Here is a 7,689-nt window from a genome sequence, read left to right on the forward strand (position 1 = left end):
AGATCCAGATGATGTGAGTAAACCTCCCCTTGTCTAACCCCCTCTTATGTCCAGTTTACACTGACTTTTTGCTTGCTATATACAGCTGACAAATAATTATTTCACTACACAGGACCTTGATTCTATGCCTCTGTGTCTTTAGTCATTTCTACACCCCTATGTCCTCAGTTTGGGCTTCACAGTGTATCCAAGACGTTCTGAATTTGACCTGTTTGAACTCTTCTATAGAACTAGAAAAACAGTCCCTATCTTTGAAATCCAGCAAGCTTAGGTCCTCTGCCTGTTGTTCCACCTGCCCTCCTCCCCACCCCTTGCTGTCTGCCCTTCCACCATATTCCCTGTCTTTAAAAGGGTTCTGTTGGCTTGGTGCCATCCTTGGAGTTCTATTCTAAATGTGTGTTGTGTCTCCACCATTCTGATTTGCATTCACATAAAGCCACATTAATGGAAGATTTTTGTTTTGTTTTGTTTTCCAAATGGCGATGAGAGACATTTTGTTCATGCAACTGAATAAATGATATCATTTTCCTTTAAAGATGGGTGGATTTTTTTTCACTTTTAAGCTTTCCATTTTGTTAGTCTAATTAAAATGAAAAGAAATTAATATTCTTAGCAGTGAGTCAACCTACTATTTATAATCTGACTTCATAAACAAATTTTATCTGAGTCATGCTCTCCACCCTTCTTTGAAAGAAGGTACTTGATTCAGCTCCCACTTGTAACACATTTGTGCCACCTGATCGCTGGGGGGATAATACGAAAGCTAGATGTATCTACTCGTCTACACAACTCGAGTCCAATCTATCAAACTTAAGTTTAGCTTCTAATATGTATCATCTGGAAATATTTTCTTTATGTAAGTGTTTTTCACCTAAGTATTCAAGTTAAATGATTATAGAAACAAAGTTTGAGTAATGAAGGTGGGACTATGTAGAAGCCAAAACTGAATTGTGGGGAGAGATTAAACGTACCTAGCATTAGTGTTTGTTACTCTGAATCTGATACACTTAACTCCACTCACCACAAACTCCTGCCTCTCCTCTTCAACATTCTTTTTAGTATTTTTATCCTAAATCAGTTGACATTTTTATTAAGCACTTTCTGTTTCAAATTCCTGTGCTGGGCACTAGCACTAGCACTGTGAATTTAAGACATATTCCCTTCCCTCAAAAAGTCCAAAGGGTAATTGGAAAGAGAAGACAAATCTAGAAAATTAAATAATGATGCAAGAGATATAATAACTCAATACAAAATAACAAGCAAGGCAGAACATAAAAAGTTGCTGTGAGTTAGAGAGAGGGAGTCAGAAGAAAATTGGCATTCCTGAGAACCTGTTTTACACCAAGCTCTCTACAAATATACAAAAGTAATTTGTAGCACTTCTAGATAGAAATAAACTTTTTAAATCAGCAGCATATACAGAATGCTGTTTCCCTGAGTTTTGTTTATTTGCAATTTCAGAGTCTCAATTGTAATAGAAAATATTCATTTAATATAGAAATTTACTACTGTAACACAATCCTATCAGGTTGCCACTATTTATATTCCCATTTTATGAAAGAGAAAATTAAAGCTCAGAAAGATGAAGTCATTTACCTAAGATCAAACATGCAGCAAGTGGAAGAAGTGATTTTTTAGTCCTAAACTTTGTATAAGTCAAGAATATTTAAGAGTATCTCAAACCCACACTCTGGAATAAAAACCAGATGGCCTTCACTTTAGCTAAGTTAAGCATAAATATTAATATAAGTATCATTGCTCTAAAAACACGTGAAGCAGGGTGCTGATAAGAATGCCCAGTTATTCCTGCTAAGGGGTGGCGAGGTAGCCCAAGCCAGCATTAACAAGGGTACCAAATCCAGTGTGGCCTGGTCTAGGTTGCATACTAGCTTCTTCTGATCCTTAAACTCAGAAATTCTCATGTTGAGGGAAGCACTTCTCATCCCTTCCTTATCTTTGAGGGGTGGTAGATGGAGTGGGATGTTTCAGGGGAAGTGATTCATTCATGGACTTCACCCTTCATTTTGGATCCAGTAGGCTCAGGATAAGGCCTGGTAATGATAATCTGTTCTGCGTTGATTTGTAATCCATTCACGCTACCTTGCGGTTCCCTGATATTTAAGAACCATTGCTCTAACAAGTGTTTCAGGACAATACAGATTTGGTTTAGCTTCAGCTTAAGTGACTGCACAAAGGCCACTTTTAGATTTCTAGAGCTGCTTTGCTTACCTCTACTGAGAGCTGCAAAACATACTGTTTTAACCTAAGAAAAGCTTTTCAGAAACAGAAGAGTATATTTTTGTGCCAGTATTTTCCTTACCAGCTGTGCTTTACTCCAGGGAGATCGTGCTTTGCTGCTAAATGAGCCTGTGTGCAAAAATACCCTCTGCCAAGTAGCATATATTCATACGCATCAGCTAATCTACCCCTGTGACCACCTTTTGCAGTATCCCTGTTTTACTGAGTTAGGGGAACAAAACAAGGTTAAAAAAACGAAATAACTCTCTCAATATCACGCATCTAAGACACACTGGAGCTGAGTTTCAAATTAGGTCTGCCTGATTCAGATCATTCTCCTTTCACTTTTCTCTCTTTTATTTTCTCTCCTCCCTATTCCCTGTTCAAATCGTGAGCCCCATAATTTTACCACAAACATACTTTAGTCTTATTCCTTGCTCTTAGGGCTGGGGACATTGCCAACCTTAGCACTAGGTGGATTTTTAACTAGATGTTCTGCTCATATATGAAACTTATGGATAATTCACTGGTTTGATGTCTACTGAAGAAGACAAATAAGATTGTTTTCTGGTAATTTCAAGTTTCATTAGGAAGACTACACATAAATTTTATCTGATCCTTATTGATTTATCTCATTCTTTAACTAATGCTTATATTTATTGTCAAGATTGATTTATTTGCCAGGGATATGAGGTTTCCAATTGAAAAGAAAATAGTCCTGTTACAATTTTTTTTCCAGGTCTGATCATAATCCCTAGGAAAGATGTCATGATAGTTAATATTATCAACAGGGTAAAGGTCAATGAGAAGAAGTACAACAGTATTTGTCAGAGTTTTGTAAATTTAAGTGGGCTTAACTTCAGGGAAACTGCTAAATCCCATAATCTCTTCTGCTGTACTATGCTTCTGATTCTAAAATTGGCCCCAATTCTAAAACTTAAAACCATTCAGTAAATAATGCTGGGTGCTGAGGAAAATACTAGAAAGACTATAAGGTATGACACCTATATTTTGCAAGAATCTATCTTTTATTCTTAGAAAGAAAATTTATGCAGTGATAACTAACGATAACTAAGGCATTGTAGATAATGGATAGAGAGAAAGTTCAGATACCAAAATAAATAGGAACTACTTTGAGTTTAAGTAATATCTAGAAACAAAAGAAAAAAATCACTTTACTATGAAATCAAGATTATATAACAACTTTAACCTTTATCACGCCAGAAAATGCTGAGTTATGTGCTTAAGCAGGGTTTTTTAGGTTCTCTGCTAAAAAGATCAAAGAACATTTTAATCTCTCCTAGCCATCTTCAGAAGTTAAGCCAACAAAACTAGTTTACAAACATATTAGGTCTCATATGAACAAATATATGCAAATCTTCAAATCAACTGTTTAAAATAAAAGTCCACAATAATCATCACTATAATATTTTATTATAATATGCAACATTATCATATACTTTAAATTTTTTAAAGAAATTTCAAAACTGTTTTAATTTTTTTTAATGATAATATTTAAGTGGCTTCTGTATTACTTGTAGGCCAATAAATGATGGATCTCCTCCTCTTGATGGTGTTCTGGAGCTGGGTGGGGAATATCTCTATCTGAGATTACAGAATCTCGACTGTAATAGCAAATATTCATTTAATGTATATTGTCTAAGGGAAAGAGAAAAGTAACTCTTTTCAAAACTTACTGGGGGGGGTCTTAAATTTTATATAAATACTACTTTTGTCAGACATTTAAGGGTAAAACTGGAAAAGCAGCAACAAAAGAGATCATTTGAATAAGTCAGAGGGTAGGTGTCACTAACACTTTGAACATCATTTGACACATAGTGGACACTCGTTTACTAGATTAATGAATGAAAAGTGCACATGAATGTGGCTTAACATACAAATGAAAGGTATCATATGCATTCTCCCTTGTTATAAATTCCTACCAGCTGCCCTCCATGAACCTTACATATCTGATATTTTGCCTATTGAATATGTCATGCAAGTCAGCACATTGGACATTATGTGTGAGTGTGTGTGCACACACATGTATGCAATGGAAAAATAAACTGCTTATATGTTTGTCTCCTTTGCAGACTTTGTCCTCTGTGTCTTACAAATCTTTATATGCTCACACCGAATTCAGTGCCTGACATATGGTTAGAGATGATGAAATATTTGTTGAACTAGTCAGCAACAATTTCAGTAAAAAAAATTAACCTCCTTCACATTTTTATTTTGTCTAAAAATAAAATAGGTCAGTTGATCTTTTAAATGGTTCTCAGTGGCAGCAATACTTGCCCATAGGAACAGCTGGAGATGTATGGGGCAGTTTATTTTATTTTATTTTTTTTATTTTCCTAATGCTAGGGAGTTTTCATTGGCATTTATTGACTAGGTGTCAGGCAAGCTATTAATAAATATCCTGCAATCCCAAGGATAGTCCCACATAATGAAAAATTGCCATGCTTAAAATGTTATAGTGATGACTGGCACGGTGGCTCATGCCTGTAATCCTAGCATTCTGGGAGGCTGAGGCGGGAGGATCGCTTGAACTCAGAAGTTCAAGACCAGCCTGAGCAAAAGTGAGACCCTGTCTCTACTAAAAATAGAAAACTTAGCCAGGAGTGGTGGTTAGTGCCTATAGTTCCAGCTACTCGGGAGGCTGAGGCAGGAGGATCGCTTGAGCCCAGGAGTTTGAGATTGCTGTGAGCTAGCCTGACATCAAGGCATTCTAAGCCCAGGGTACAGAGTGAGACTCCATCTCAAAAAAAAAAAAAAAGTCATAGTGAGACCATTCAGACATTTAACCCTTAGAGTTCTTTCAAGTTCTAAAATTATTCGATTCTAAGTGGAAAGTAAATTTTGAAAATTATTTTTTTTAAATGCAAACATGAACATCAAGCTAAGATTAGCTAATAAGGTTCCTGTTTTGTTTCCTCTTTTGCCTTCATGTGTGTTCCTGGCTGACCCATCACTCTAGGAGCAGCAGACTATATGAATGAAATGGCCACCTTCTCTGGCATAAACTCCAAACTACTGTCCCTACTCCCCTTGGGCACAAAACTGGCTTGGGAAATCTTTTTTGGCCCTTGTATACCAATCCAGTTATAGCTGATAGGATCTGGGAAATGAAATAGGGCCCAAAAGACTATCTTGTCCCTCATCCCTACTCCCACCAAATTATCAAAGCAACCAAGACCAGAAATCCAGCCAGCCACTAAAGTGATCTTGCTATTCTGCCAGGCTCCTGTTCTGGAAAGCTCTGGTACTTGCTGCCGTTTTCCTGGTGGTTTATGGTTATTTGTAGCCTCATCAACTGTCAAGGAAGTTTTTCAGATGGGAACTCAGGTTATAAGATAAGCTCTTCTTCACTTATTTCCTTTAATCACAGCCCCTTTGGTTTCCTTGCTCCCAGGGTAACATTGGCAATGTAAGGAACAGAGACTTGGCGCCTTTGTAAAAGAAAAAGTGAAATAACCACTCTACGCCTATCGTTAGATCTAATGTTAAGTCAACATTTCTCAACAGTGCATCCAAGGCTCAAAAATCACAGTGAATCACAGCCGAACCTTGTCTTAGATTTCTAATTTACACCTGATGTTTGTTCCAGGATGAAATGTAGTCATTTATTACCTAAGTTCTAAAACATTTAGATTTTATTTTTTCCCTACCAAAATATTTTTAGTATAGTTTTTTCTATTTAATTTATTTATTTAGTCTTTGCTCTTTCATCTACTCACATATGATTAGCCCTCAAGGTAAAGCATATTAACAACCTGGTATATATCCATTCATGTTTTTCTCTCTGATCAAAATCCATTACAGATAATATGAGTGAGTGTTTACCTGTGTTTATATTAACATTTATATAGAATTTTTAAGAATCATTGTTTATTTTTGAAATTACAATATTATGAGTACTTTTCTGCACATTGATTTTTTCTTTCCAATACTTTAATGTGGTATTTCTCCAAGCCATCTTCAATAGCTCTAATTCATGCTTGTAAGTACCTGCAGAATATTCCATGGAGGAAATGAAATAATTTATCCATTTCTCTGACAAAAAGCAGTCATTTTTTTCTCTACTTTTTGACACTTTGAACATCACTGAAATAAAAACTTCTTCACACAACTTGTTGAAATTTACTTATGCTTATATTTCTGTAGAACATATTTCCAAGAGTAGACTTGCTAGATCAAATAATATATGTCTTTTTTCTTAAGAAAAACTGTAAGTATTCTATTTTTATCATCATAATCATCACCATTATCATTATTATTGAAAAAAATAAAAATCTCATTAAAGGAAGAATTTTTACATAATTTTACATCAGTGGTTTAGGGCCCACAGGTACATGATATAGACAACTAAAAACATACAAAAGACCTATCTTTGAAAATCAAGACAACATTCATCTGCCTTTGAAACTAGAAACATGTGTGATGCTTCTTAAATTTGTAGTAGAGAGTACAATGGACTGTCTAAGCCTCCTTGAGCACTTAACCCTTCCTGAAATATTATTTCAGAATATGAACCATAAAGGGACCATGTCTTTGGAACAGGAGCTTTGGCAATAAAATCTGAATATGCAAAATCCATCATCATTTTATATGAGCATTTCAACCATTATACATTATCAGATATGACTACATAGCGTCACAAGAGATATATGCCCTGCCTCTAGAAAGTTAATTAGAAGACAAAAGAACAAAGAGTTTCTTTGAAATACAAAGAAAATCTGGAGCAAGATGACAGAATATGAGGTCCTCTACTCAGATCTTCCTGCAGCAACAATAATTTGGCAGCCGTGCACAGATGAAAGTTTCTTTGTAACAGCTTTGGGATTCAGGGGGGACAAAGAAGCAGGGAGTGGCTACTTCCCCAGCTATGGACTGGGCATTTTAGATTCTGAAGATGAAAGAGGGGCTTTGCAGAAAATTGTGGCAAGCAAAAGCTAGGCTGAAGAGAGATGGGACAATAAATGTCTACGGCTGATAGAATATATTCCTGCAAAAGGCAGCAAGGAGGAGAGTTCCCTTTCCATCTCCTAAAGAAGAAACGTCAGAGGCCATGGTAGAATCAGGTGGGTCCTGCCTGCCCTTAAAATGAGAAAAGATAAAATCATGTTGGCTGAATGGCAGCCCTGGAAAATTTAATGAACCTGTGGTATTTTTGCATTTTTACCTATAACACATAATTAGGATTTGCTAATTTCTAACTACATGCCAAGTTTTATAGACACATATGTATAAGTGTACAGATGTGTGTGTGTGTGTTTTTGTGTGTGTTTAAACCCTCTAATCCTCAAATCATTGCAACAACCCAGCCAGATAATTGTAGTGTAGTATTCTCAGTTTATTAATGAAGAAACTAAGAATTGAGGAGGTTAAGTGACTTGCCCAAGGCCACACGGCTATAAGTGATTCGAAGTCTGACTCTCTACTTCACCA

This window comes from Microcebus murinus, chromosome 2 (genome assembly GCF_040939455.1).
Source record: "Microcebus murinus isolate Inina chromosome 2, M.murinus_Inina_mat1.0, whole genome shotgun sequence".
NCBI classification, from domain to species: domain Eukaryota; kingdom Metazoa; phylum Chordata; class Mammalia; order Primates; family Cheirogaleidae; genus Microcebus; species Microcebus murinus.